This window comes from Passer domesticus, chromosome 11 (genome assembly GCF_036417665.1).
Source record: "Passer domesticus isolate bPasDom1 chromosome 11, bPasDom1.hap1, whole genome shotgun sequence".
NCBI lineage: Eukaryota > Metazoa > Chordata > Aves > Passeriformes > Passeridae > Passer > Passer domesticus.
In genome coordinates this window covers 13,166,525-13,180,463 of record NC_087484.1, presented here as the reverse complement: position 1 = coordinate 13,180,463, position 13,939 = coordinate 13,166,525, and the positions used below count along the sequence as shown (strand labels likewise).

The following is a 13,939-nucleotide window of genomic DNA, read 5'->3' as shown; positions in this document are numbered from 1 at the left end:
AGCTTGGCCCCAAAGAAGTAAAGAATAAAGATTAAATCTTGATCTGACTGAAGTTAAGGGCAAGGCTCTTCTTACTTCAGTTGGTTCAGGATTTCACCCTAGGTCGTGTGGCAGAATTTTAGCCTCTGTTTGAGGAGAAAATGAATTAACTGTCACATGCCAGACAGATGAACATAAAGCAAATTAATCTGTAACCAGAAAACAAGCCACAGGGAACATCCCCATCACACACAGCTCCATACATCACAAGACCTTCTGTTCAACATGAAGGCTCTGAAGGTGCCTCTTTCTCTCTGGTTCCATCCTCTAGAAGCCTCCTTTGAACCAGTTTAGGAGGCATCTCTGCTACCAACTCCTTTTCCATGAAGGAAGTCTGACTACAACACCTCCCTGATTCTTGATTAATTAGTAAGCTATTCTGCATACTCACAATATGTATTACACATAGAAGTGGGCTCTGGCACTGGTCCAGGCCAAAGTGTAGGAAGCTGAGTGAAAAATTCTCACTAGTGATAAAAACAGTTAGGGTAATGGAGCTTTTCAAAAAAGAAAAACATTTCATTTTCACTTTACATTTTTCTTCAAAACAGATGGATGTTTTGAATGTGAAGAAATACTAGAATGGGTTGAAAAATGAGCATATCTTACTAAAAAACTTTAAAAAGTTTTGCATTATTCAGATTTTTAAAGAATTAAGTCCAAAATTTGTGAGTCCACCTTGGATGACACTGTAAAATGTTTCCAAAGAGCTAATTCCCATTTCTCAGAATAGTCTGCTCTGGAATACTACAAATCAGAAACTACCTCCAGTACTGTTACCAAAGAAGAAAATCACACTAAACCTGTATGCCACTCTGGTAAGGCAATAAACTTCTAAGAGTAGGGCGAATGCCAAAAACTAGACAACTGGCCATAAAGTATCAGTAAAGTCTATTAATGACCAGCATGTGGCAAGGCTGTGGAGCAGGCAGTGTTCCACAAGGCTTCATTTTGCCTGGTTTTCACCTGTCTTTTTACTCTTTCCTCTCCATGTGCATCAAAATGTGTCTATACTAAGCATTATTTAAATAGATCAAATTCTCTTTTCTCTCTGTTTGCCTTAACATTCCTGCAAGCTAAGGAAAATAAATGTGGAACTTGGGGGATTATTATGAGAACTCCCACACTGCATTAAATTCTCTCAGGAAAACATGAAGTGTGATAAGACAAACGGACTGACAAAAATGGTCTAAACCCAGAAAGTGACTGAGGAAGAGGCAGGGCAAATAGGGAGCCTACAAATCCCATCAGGGTTTTGGACATGGACAAAACCATGCATGTCCAAGGACATGGACAGCCCAGCCCATGCAGGAGCAGGGCACAGGCTGCAGTTAGACACATTTCAGCCCCTGGACTCTGCACAGGCTGGGATAGGGGAGGGCAAGAGGGGCTTTTGGTCAGCAGAAGCCTGCCCTGCTCACTGCATGGCCTGTGCTGTTTGGCAGGGATTGGAAGCTGCAAACAGGACCCAGCTCCATCCCTTTATCCTGTCTGAGACCTTCCCACCTCTGGAGGATCCTCCAGCAAGCAGCTGTAAACAGACAGCAGCTCCTTTGCACCTCACAGCAACACAAAGAGGATCAAAAGTGAAGCAGGAAGTCTAGCTGTGGGGCTCTTGTTCACACTTAACACGCCTTTTTCTTTCTGTCCTTTTTTTATTATTTTTTTATTTAACAATGACAGGATTTTTAGAACTGGAGACACATCCAAATAATGTCAAAAAAGGAAAGATTTTGGTTATAGTCAGTTATCTGGCACTATCTATTTAGAAATGTCTGAAAAAACAACTCCAATGTCAGATGTTCTACTTCTGGCAGAGAAAAGAAATACGATTAGATCTGGCTGCCCAGATGTCCCAACATTGAGAATAATATTTTTGAGCACGAACTCATGTACTGCTGCTGTCATGTACTTCAATAGACTTATTTTGTTCTCATGGGCTATAAATTGTAGTAAAATTGAACCAGATTAATGGTTATAGCTGGCCTTTCTTCTGTCAAACATTATTTCAATAGAAAACAAGAGTCTTTATGTGTACAGACTTGAGTTCCTCTTCCCTTGGTAACGTGCAGGTCCTTGTCATTGTACCCTTGCTGAACTATCCAGAAATAAGAGCTTCTAGCTGCTATTTCTTTTCACTTATTTGGTAGCACATTTCCTATTGCCATGTGTTTTCTACTTATGTTTATATAAACACAGTTTATATATAAATATACAATTCCATACATTTCTTCATATTGTCATTTTCATGTATTTACATCTGCTTTCAGTCCTTTTCATTTCTAGGATCACTGAAATGGCAACAACTCCTATCACGTAATTTTGTCTCTTTTTCAGTTATTTTTTTGCTGGTAGTTTGTTGCACCCAAAGCTCTCTGTGCTGATTATGTTGGTGTTGTTGTGTTTATGAAATTCTCACTTTTATTTACAGAAGAAAATTCTTGAACCTCAGTGCCAAAATACATAATTTCCTTTCTTCTGATTTAAAGAAGATAGCTTTATATGAAACAGCACTTGAAGATAACTATTTTTCTGAATGGTTATCTACACTTTTTATTCATTAAAAGCAGAGACAAGCTCAAAACATGGAAGTGGGGTGTCTCATTTTTTGCCTAGATCTTGTGCTATTTAAACCTGTTTAGAGTTTCAGATTTATCCACCCATCAGAAGTGGACATCAAGAAAGCAGTTTTGACAGTAGTTGAGTGAAACTCTCCAGTAAAAGGTTCCAACCAGATTGCTTTTCCCTGAAATGAATACGCAAAAGGATGCTTTTGCTCTCTTTAAAATTGTTCACAGGGGCCTCATTATTTGCACAGAGATTTATATAATTGCACCCACTCACATGATTTCAAAAGCTGCATGTATAAAAAAGGGAAGAAAATAAATATTTTAATATTTTATTTCTTCTTAATGTCTAGCAAGAATGTTCAATTACAGCCTCTCTACTTATAAAAATCATACAAAGGTTTCAAGTCTCAGCATGTTCCGGCAGTAAAGTGCAAACAATCTTGTGGTTACAAAGGCTACTTTGCTGAACCTCATTCCTTCTTCTTTCTCTCCCACCAGCTGAATAAATGAGAGACATATTTAGCAGCTTCAGAAGAAACTATTTTCTCATGCTCCCACTAACAAATCAGGGCAAGAAATGACAGTAAGTCACGGGATAGGAGCAAAGGATGTAGAGAAAGGAGTAAATTAGAATTGATAAGGGAGGATGAGATAAATAGAAGAAAAAACCCAAGCCCAAACACTAAATTCTGACAGCAGATGAAAATGGAGCAGCATATATGGAGGAAAGAAGATGGTAGAGCACAAAAAATTAATATATTACAACCTCTTGGAATCAGATTGTTTTCATTCATAATCATATCTGAAGAACAGAAATTAGTGGCAATAATATATTTGCTTTTTAACTGCCTTTTTTCCCTATTATTCCAGATTGTTTATCCTGTACGTGGTGGCACAGCATAGACAGAAACCTTCAAAATAAAAAAGAGCTACAATAAACCACAATAAGCCACCCAGGCACTGACTTGATTAGGAAAATTCACTTGTCATGAAGAAAATCTCCTAAAATCTCACACTAGTGCCCAGTATTTCCTCTTATGTTTTGGTTCAGGTTCACACCTAAGCAAGACAAAGTCTTTGCAGAGCCCTGCCAGAGGCAGTGTGTGCTGGTGGCACCTGCAGCATCAGCAGGGTGACAGGGGCCTCCACCCAGCCAAGCCCTCACCGAGCCCTGCAGCAGCTGCTCAGGAGTGCACATTCTGGGAGCCATTGCTCAGACTCATAGAACCCTTCTTTACACATCTGCAGGAGCACAAAGTTAGGCAAAGCTAGCAGCTCCCCACGGCAGCCCCTGCAAGTGCTCTCCAGATGGATGCTGCTGTTCCCTGTGTGGCCCAGGAGCTTCCCCAGCAGCAGATTGCTCTCTGGTACTTGCTCTTTCTGCTGGCAAGGAAGAAAACGACATCTAACATGTTTTGAATTAGAATGACTACAGATTTTTCCCCAAAACAGTGCATTTATATATAGCGAGAGATATGTCATCCAAAACTGATACAATTCAGGTTTGATTTCTATGACCTTTACCACAGGCGACAAACTTCAGACAGAAGACAGGGGGAGGTAGGCTGTCCTAATTGCTCCACATACTCACAATTAATCTATAGCCTCACTACCTGGTTTTAATTTGTGGCAGAAGCTGCCTCACCACATCAAAGACAGTGATTCACCTCTCCACTAATCAAAATTTGAAGAGCTACTACCAATAGTAATTAGAGAGCTAAGGCCAGCCATCATGCAATTGAGCATTAATTAAACAATGTTACAGTGGTTTTCATTCAGCTCACAAAGTGCACCAGAAACAAGCAGCACAGGCATCATAGATTTTATCTACCTTTCCAGAAATCGTTTGCTCCTTGTGATTAAGGCCCTCAGTCCTGCAGTAACCACAAAATTCAACCTCCTTTTATTGCTATAAGATGAAGAACAGTGAATATTCATAGTCACTTGGATAGTTCCCCTTCCAATAATTATTAAGAAAAAGGGACAGTCCAATTTTTTTATTTCAGGAATTACCTAGGTACTTAAAAGGTGATATAACAGACAATATTCAGAGATACTATGAATCAGTGTCCATCTATTCAGCCACTTTTGTATTAAGGAAATTTCTTAAAAGTAGATGTACAAGTACTGCTCTTCAGTGATGCTTTCCACTCTCTAACATTTAAACAGGGTCTATTTTAAAACTTTCGCCTGTCTGTAGATGGAAAAAGCAGTGGTAAATTGGGGACCATGTTTCATAGTCTTGTGAAATAGGCTTGGGCAAAAGAAAGACCAAATCCTCAGGTTTAATAAACTGACCAAAGTTTTCTGTGGGGGACAGCACCTTAAAATCTGGCTCTTGGCATGGATAAGGCTAAGGTTAAAAAGCATATAAGAAGCATATAAAAAGAGGTAACAAAAATGTTGATGGTGAAAAAACTCCAGCATGCTAAAAATAGGAAAGAACTCAACGGGATAAAATGAATCCTTATTTAATCTTTGTCTGCAACCAAAAATTAGCATATAATTTGGCAAGAAATAATATTTTAACTCGCTACTCAGGACCAAGCCTGAGGCAATGGTGCTAGCCAAGAGCAAGATACAAGGCTGGTTTTATATGGGAATGCTCATTCCTGTGGGTATCCACAGGGGACTAGTTCATGAATCACATGCAGGCAAGTGGGGTGAGGGAATCATCTGAGACCAAAGTCAAAAGCAAACCCCACAGGATTTCTGTTTGGAGCATCTTCCTGTGGCCTGAGCCCTGGAGGTGCTGCTGCATGCCATCCCAGCTGAGAAGCAGAGTACACCACCAGCGACACCTAATTAACACAAAATGTCTGTATGATTAACATGGCAGGACTTCAGGAGACCAGAGCAGCCATATTTCAAACCCATGTTAAGCTCATTTTGGACCTAAGACTACTTTAATAATGCATTGATTTAATCTGCCAAATGTGTAGCTAGAGCTGTAGTTCTGTGAATGAAAAATGTTCAGCTGTATGTGTCCATGTTCCACACAATTTCTTCCTTTTACCAACCTCTCTTGGTACTTCATATGCCTTAAAACTGGTATGAATTATGTGCATCGGGGCTCCAGGGCATCTGGGAATGGCCCTGGTACTAAAAGGAAGCTTTGCAACAACAGGATGGCGAGGGGACAAGTTGTCATGAAATATGAGCTTCCAAGTCAACCTACATATCATGGTTTGTTTCCTAAGGAAAGAAAAAAACAATTACAGTGCTCAGCTTCAAATCAAAATATTTTATTGGCATGCCACACAGTACAAACACTGTCAATGTGTAGAAAAAGCAGAAACCTTGGGTAACTGTCAGCAATAGACACAACACATTGTGCATCTGCCCAAGATAACTCTTCACAGTGTGTTTGGGGTTTTATCCCCTGTGTCCATTTGTCATTATTGTCCATTTCTAAGCTGGTGGCAGGTTGCTACATAGCATGATGCTATCCCTGCCGTTTCTTTCCCTTCTCCTAGGGTATGCACAGTTTTTCCTCATCGTTTTTTAATGGAAAGTCTTTTATCATTTCTGGTAATGTAAGCAAATATCTTCCTAACACTGTCTTGCACTATTCATACTGGAACAGTATGTGCCTTTTATCCAGTGTTTTTTCTGTCACATGGACAGCACAGCCTCTCTGCTTCCAGTTCTCTTTTACAGAAAATCAGTCTGGAATTAATTAGGATCTACCGCAGGTTTGCTTTCTAATGTAATCAATAGTCATAAAAAAAAAAAAATCTCAGGATTTCTTCAGTTGTCTCAGATCAGTACCCCTAGATTTTTTTTCATACCATCCAGAGTCGTAAAGATATTATATAAAAAAACTGATGCTTATAAGACTTGGGAGAAAGATAGTGTTGGATCCCTTATTAGAAGCTTTCTGTCATTCTTGCTCATTAACTTTGTGAAATACTGACTTAGGCTGAAAGTTCAAGAGTCATAAGCAGCACCAGGATCAGGATTCTAACCCAGCCATTATCTTCTTGTCAATAAGATTACACAACACTCAACTTCTTCCCTACATCCATCACAAAGACAAAGCAATGGTAGCCACAGTATGAAGCAGCAGTATCCATGCCCCATTTTTGATGCCTGGCTAGCAAGGATACCAGAATGACCATAAAAAAGCAAATGATAACATATGTTTAGATTTTTATCCTGCTCACAGTTACTGAGCTATGACTCACAAACTTCTGAAAGTGCCCTGAGAGACCAGAAACCAAGCCAAGGCTATACAACAAACAAACAAACATGGGGACGTGATTCTCAGCTCTGCTGGATTTGCCCCCATAGACAGATATACAGAGAGACAGAAGCACATTTCCCATTATTTTCAAAAGTGACTGCCTGGTGGACACCTATATTTCTGAGTGTCAAAAGGATACTTGTTTTCTGGGAGCAGCTGAGAGCTTTCTCCTCTCCAGTATGCAATTGTAGTGGGCAGGGAGATCTCATCCTCTTTTCCTGCGAGTTCCTCTAACAAAAGTGACTCTGAATTTTGTTTCCTTTCAGATCTGATGTGGCAATGAAAGAATGCACATTAAAAACTAAAAAATAATGGAAACTATTGCAAAGCTGCACTTTAATTTGCTAAACAGAGTAAAACTGAAGAGAAAGCTTCAATACAAATAAACTTTGAAATCCATTTATCAACATTTGTAACATAAGTAGGTTTTTGAAAATAAGTCATTCTCCATTATAACTATACAGCAGAGGTAACCCCCATTTCACAAGATCCCATATTTTTTAATTCTCTTTGTGTTTATGTTTTATTTCTTGCATCAATGAGTCTTAAGATGCAAGGAATTAATTTAAGGCTTGAAAGCTAAAAGGAAGAGAAGCTGATATGTGTAGTGCTGTAGACTCAGATTCTTGTATCTAACTACATAACATATTTTCTTTCCACAGGAGGTAGTTATGACAAATTAGAAGTCTGAAAATTTTCTGATGGTGTAAAGGCTCCAGCTGTCACTAGGGAGATAGTGATCAGATTTCATAGCTGCATGGTCCCATGGCACCACTAAGAGTTCCATATGGTCATCCAAATGTTTCAACTAAGCCCACAAAAAATTTCCACCATGGCTTTTGCTTTTAGAAAAATAAAATTCTCCTTGGTAGGAATTTTTCATAATGTTCCACCAATAAACAAAACTTTCTTGATTTGATTGTTTTAATAGAAAATAATTGTTAGTATTGTTGTCTTTGTTTCAGGTTGAAATGGGTGGAAATAGCAGCAGTGTAGCAGTCGTGCCCGACCTCTAACTTTTTAATCTAGCACAACTTACATAACAGGAAGTAGGCTGGTAAGTGGACATGCAATGAATAATTAAGGTGTGTATATGTACATGGTGATAAACAGTAATTTCTTCAAACCACTTCTCTTTTGGTATAAAACCACCTCTGTTAAATTGTTAATGCCATTACTGTGGACAGAGACTCTTTTGTTCATGTCAAAGATGTCAGCATAAGCCTCAACAATAACAAATGACAAATGCATAATTTATTGATTCTTAAATGGCTATGTCCTTGGATGTATTTCTTATAACTAATTTGCTTGGAGACACATCTGGCTCCTGAAGATAGCATCTGTTTTAAAGAAGGTCAGTGCTATATTTTAAAGGCAGAAGAACATAATCTTTTATCTGCTGTGCTCCTCTGCTCGTTTAGCCTACAAATTCAGCTCTCACTTTATTCTGTCTACTAATTTTTATATCAAACAAAAAATTAAGCAATTTGTTGTTGAGTTTTGAAACAATGATAAACATGTACACAGATACAGTGAAGATGCAAGGAATGAATGTTGAATTTTCAAGTGATTGCTGTTTGAACTAAATTATTAAAAAAATAAATTCAATTGTTAATATTGCTTCCATTAATACTTATTTTTTTGAAGCTCAATCAACCTGTTTCAATAAATGGTGCTTGCTTGTCCAGAGCTTGTTTTATTTAGATGTGCTGCCTCTGAATGTGAGTCTAAGATCTTGCATAAAATCTGCAAACACATAATGCTGCAATGTTTATTCTGCTATTGGGCCATGAACCATGACTTATCCCCCAATTATTCTTGTACAAGCAAAGCCTGATCCCTCACATCCTTGCTTTTTTTGCATGATATTTATGCCCATATATATTCCATGTGATTCCAATCAATAAATCTTTGTTATTTCATCAAGTTTCCATTGAATTTTAGCAGTATTTATTTTTACCTACCTCATGGCTGGAACATTAAAAATATAAACAAGTGCTTAAAATCAGCTTGAAGTTTACATTAAAATAGGCAGACACAAGTACAAACGATTCAGAAACTGCCATTTTAACCCTGTGATGAACAGCTAGGCACCTTTTGCTTTTATATTTCACCTTGCACCATACACAAAATGTTTAATTATTTGAGGATTAATGGAGGTAGTTTATAATTAAGCTGAAGTATGAACTGATGTCATCATCTCAGTATGATGATATACAGTTTTATGCCAAAGCACCTGTTGTTTTGGAAGGAAGCAGCTGATATCATTATCTACCCAGCCAGATAGCCTAGTTTCCTGCTGCTTAAAAAATTATCCTAAGGGTTACCTAAGTTGGGGTAATACAGCATTTACTTTTTCATGCCCAGGATAGGAGAGAATGCATAAAATTACTTTATTCTCAAAGGTAGAGGGGGAATTAGGTGGGGGGTAGGGGGAGGGTCATGATGCTAAAACAGTTAATGTTTATTTGTGTGGAATACAAACCTTGCCATTTTTCTCATGCATGAATATACATGCAAAAAGATTTATAACAGGTATGTAAGTAAATATATGATTGGACAAGAGTCCTTTATAAAGCACAAAGGATAAGATCCTCTGCTTTGCTGTGAACATTTTTCACCATATGATTGACTCTGACCACTGAATAGCAAAGGTTAACCCCAGCTGGGGGCTTCTCCTGTGTAGAGGTACTCAGCTGGCACCCTGTTCTTTGTCCCTGGTGTTATGAGAAGAAGAGGTTGCCAGGGCAATTTGGGATGGGAGAAGCTCTGTTACGGTGGGCATTTGAGAGCCATGAGGTCATTGCAGCATCTGATGCCAATGCTGTGGATTAAAGCCACATGTATGAAGCACTGAGTCCTGGATCCACAACCAGCCTTGGGAAACCCACGTCTCCAACCATCCAAGTACTGTTCTGACAGAGTGTGGAATCAAGCCCAGTGTTTTTAGCACGCCTCCAACTATCAGGCTTTCCTCTGAATTGTGGCATTATGCCAGAGCTGTTCATTTGGGTTGTCATCAACCTGCACCTCCTTCTAAGGAGAGCTAAAATGCAATAGTAGCAAACACATCGCAAAAATTTTTTGCTTTCTTCTGTCTCCTGATGAGATTTTTTTTTCCCTTTCTCAGCCACATGATGCCACATCCACCAAATTTTCTTTTTGAAATAGTGTCTAATGTGAATTCTGAGCAGGTACAATATCATATATTTGCTAGGACTGGTCATCTACATACACTATATTTGAAGAAGCATAGTAAGTAACATTTTTTTTTGCTTCCTTCAATCCTTTTTCATATGTTTTTTTCTTTTTTCCCTCTTATGAACTACCTTTTCCCCCACTCAGTTCTTAATTACATCTAATAGAATATCTCTTCACACCTCTTTTAGGTTCTTTCCAAGAGTACTCCTAAAGCTTCTCTTTCCATAGACCTGAAAGTCTGTAAAAGGAAACAGTGACTAGTAGGAGGTACATTTCCCAGCCCTCGCCAGCTCCCCAGACCTCCTGTAGCTTGGCAGATCATAACACTTAATAATATGAATAAAGCAACTTTTGACAGAGCAAGAAGTTGTGATGGAAAAAATCCTGCGGTCTTTATTCCCACATCTTGCATCCAGTTTTCCTTGGGATGTGTTTTCTGTTGGCTCCTCCACAGTCATCTTAGAGAAATAATATTTCTTGAATGTAATTATTTGGATTTTACTGTGAAGGAGTCAGCAGGCTTTTCCACTGTTTTTTCCCCTCTCTAAATTTAATTTATCTATTTCATTTTCATCAACTTTCAATTTCTGGGTGTTCTTTCCTTTCTTCTGAACTATTATTGTGCCCATGATTGTGCTACGCATATCTATGATAAGTGAAAAGAACACTTAGGTGATCTTCAATAGATAAAAACAGATATATTTATTCTATTCCCTGACACATCACCAGAGTTAACATGGCTTTCTCAGCAGTAACAAACAGTGTGAAATTAGCACTAATTTGGGCCTTATATCTGTACTACAAACTGGTTTACATGCAATAAATTAATGAATGTTTTTAAGGGATTTTTCTTGAGCTTCATATCAGATGGGAAATAAGGTGTAGAAGCTTCCTGCCAGAGGCATCCTCATTGTGGTGGCTATAATAAGGGTGTGCCAGAGATCAAATTAGTGCCCTAATGGGCTGGAGTTCAGCCCCGTGACCAAGGGGACATTGTGCACATTAACCATGGGCGTGTGCGGAGGCGAAAGGCTCTTGTCAAGATATTTATGGGTATTAAAAACCACAGCCACCAGTGGCTTGAGTGAAGATAGGTTTTATCCTAACCTTCTTCCTCTCCCTTTCACATCATAAAACTGCCCTGCAAATTAGGTTTTCAGAACGTTATTTAATAATACAGAAAGCTATGCTGCCACTCTGAATGTGCAGTAATTGCCTGTGGGTAGGCACTTGTGTTTACAGCTGGCGCATTCTAAGTCTTGGAAGCTATTTCTCTATTTGCTAGACTTCAAAGAAAGTATTGCTTGCTATTTTTCATAATACCTAGCACTGGGATCTGACCAGCATAATGAAATGCTGACCAAAGTTAACAGTATGAATTTCTTTTCTCTACTTCTTTTCTTCACAAAATTTAATACACAGTTTCTCTAGAATTAGTCAGAGTAAAAAGAAAAGTGAAAACTTTGTATACATTTATAGAAATGAAAAACCTGTCATAGACAAGTTCATAAATAGTGGCAGTGTATATTTCTAAGGTAATAAAAAAAATTGGAAACTGCCCTGTACTTCCAAGAACAATAAAACTAGTTATACAAAACACAATAGAAATTAATATCAAATTTTTATCAAATCCTTTCAATCTACAAGTTTCTTTCCCCATGAAGTTTATTTACTAAAACCACCTTATTTTTAAAGAATGAAGTTTAAAAGTAAAAACAAAACAAAATTAGAATTGAACTTTCACATGGAGCTAGAGGGAGAAAACCATGCATATATTTTGTAAAATGTTTTTGTTTGATCTTGGAATTATATGGATATTTCTCTTGCAAACTTGGCTTTCACCATTGATGCTTTTTCATTTCAGGATCATTAGCTGCATCAATAATAATTACTTTAAAAATATCATGGTCTTGAACATTTTCTGAGGATCTGACACAGCAGTTTCAGGAATATCTTGTGTGAACTAATCTATAGCTCATAATCTTTGACAGAAATTCCAAAACCTCCTCAAAAAAATGTGACAAGCAATATAATCCAAATCTTTAATGTTTCCTGTTTGTTCTGTGGATCCTCAATTCACTGGATCAATGAAAATTTTGTACAAAATCTCCCAAGGAGCCTCTTCAATTTAACACAAAACTGAGCAACTTCAGAGTGTTAAAAGTCTTATATAAAAATCTGTCTTAACCAGCTTGTCTGAATTTTTTGTCTTTGAAATTATTTTATTCCATTCCATATACTAAAATGAGACTGTAGAATAATCAAAATCTGCCCATTGATTTCTGCTTCCTTCTGGTCCATCACCAGAAGCTGAAGACACTGGAACAGCTGCATCAACACAAAAGTATCCAATATGATGCTGGATAAAGCACAGCAATTGCTCTTTTGTTTTCTCTCTTGAGGATGTTTGGTTTGTATTTTACTTTTTGAAGACAAGAAGATACTTTTTGGATCTCTAGGAATGTCTGTACAAACATGCAATTCTGTCTGTACAAACATTTCTCTTCTGAACTAAAAATAAATTTATTTTACAGAAGACCTTGGGAAAAATGTGAACCAAAGTGAATCATGTGCCATATTGCTCCTTGGAATATTAAAGCTAAATTCCTTACTGGCACATGCTGACGTAGGTCTGTTGGGTTTGATGGAGTTATTATATCCCATTCTAGCAGGGAATTATGGAGCAGCTTGGGTTTGTTACATAAATTAGACTGATGCAAACTAGATAATTAAGACTACCAATTAAGGTTTGTACAATATGATTCCTCTGAATACATGGGTTGAATACACATGATCAGAGTCTACTGTTATATTTTGTATTATAGTATTCTGGAGAGCCAAATAACCCCTTGATTCTTTGCAGTAATGGAGAAAAGAAGGCTGTTTCTCATGGGGTGACAAAAACTGCAATGATGACATCTTTAACTTTTGTGCTTGTCACATAAATCAGACTCAGCTAAATCAGTGTAATCCTTTACTGACATGAAAATTCTATTTTTCAGCTCTAGTTGAAGTTTTAAAGATATTGTTAAATACTAAATCACTAAACATAGAATAAACCAGTAATTTCCTGGTCAGTTCTCAGCAATTTTACCTTACCTTACCCCATTCTTGTTGCACAACTGGGAAGATGGAGCTTCTCCCTGCTGTGACAAGGGACAAAAAGGAGTCCTGGAAAACAGAACCCAAGCTTGACAGATATATCTACCATTATAAGTAGGAATCTAGGTAGGCATCTGCAGGGAAAGGAAGTATGTTTAGAGGAACTTCGGCTGCCAGCAGTCTGTTGGATCAAGTCCTGGCAGATGGAAACATCACTCAGCATTCTCTTTGAGAAAATGTGCGTGCATCATCTTCTCACTTTTCCACAAAACTCCCTCCAAATATTTTAAGCGACCACAGAGAAGCAGCTTCCACCTGGAAGGACAGGAAGCTTCCATCACCCTTGTATCTACTACAGATTGGCTTCCAGAGAACAACCATGGTGTGTCTGGATGGAATATGAGCCAGTTATAACTGATTCATTAGCAGTAATGAGTCTCTTGAAGCTGTAGGGCTGCACTGTTAGCAAGGCATTGCTATTACAACCATGCCAGGCTGCACTTCAGCCTGGGATTTGTTTTCCAGACTATCCAGAGTGGAGAAGCAAGGTCCCTTTAGGTCTTCATCTACTGTTAAGACTGCTTCTGGCTTACTTTTTTCATTACATCTAGGTAAGTGATAACAAATACGAGCAACATATTTTGGGAACAAAAATGCTCCTGGCCACCTTTTCTGGTTCAAAGCAGCCACCAACACTGAGATTAGAGCAAAAATAATGAAGGATAATCACATGTTGGCCATCCAGTTTCAGCTGTGTTTGCTGTTCTGGATCATCACATCT

The 13,939-nt window shown here is 38.1% G+C and overlaps 1 long non-coding RNA gene across 3 annotated transcripts in view; it reads right to left on the bottom strand.

The window, feature by feature from the left end:
• Positions 1-5,956: 5,956 nt before the first annotated feature.
• LOC135278897 (uncharacterized) overlaps positions 5,957-13,939 on the bottom strand; it is a 57,188-nt gene continuing 49,205 nt past the window's right edge. For 2 of the 3 annotated variants that reach the window (XR_010346280.1, XR_010346282.1), the window contains exon 7: positions 5,957-13,473. This is a non-coding gene — a long non-coding RNA (uncharacterized LOC135278897). The remainder of the gene's footprint in view (positions 13,474-13,939) is intronic. The other variant, XR_010346281.1, reaches the window with a different exon arrangement.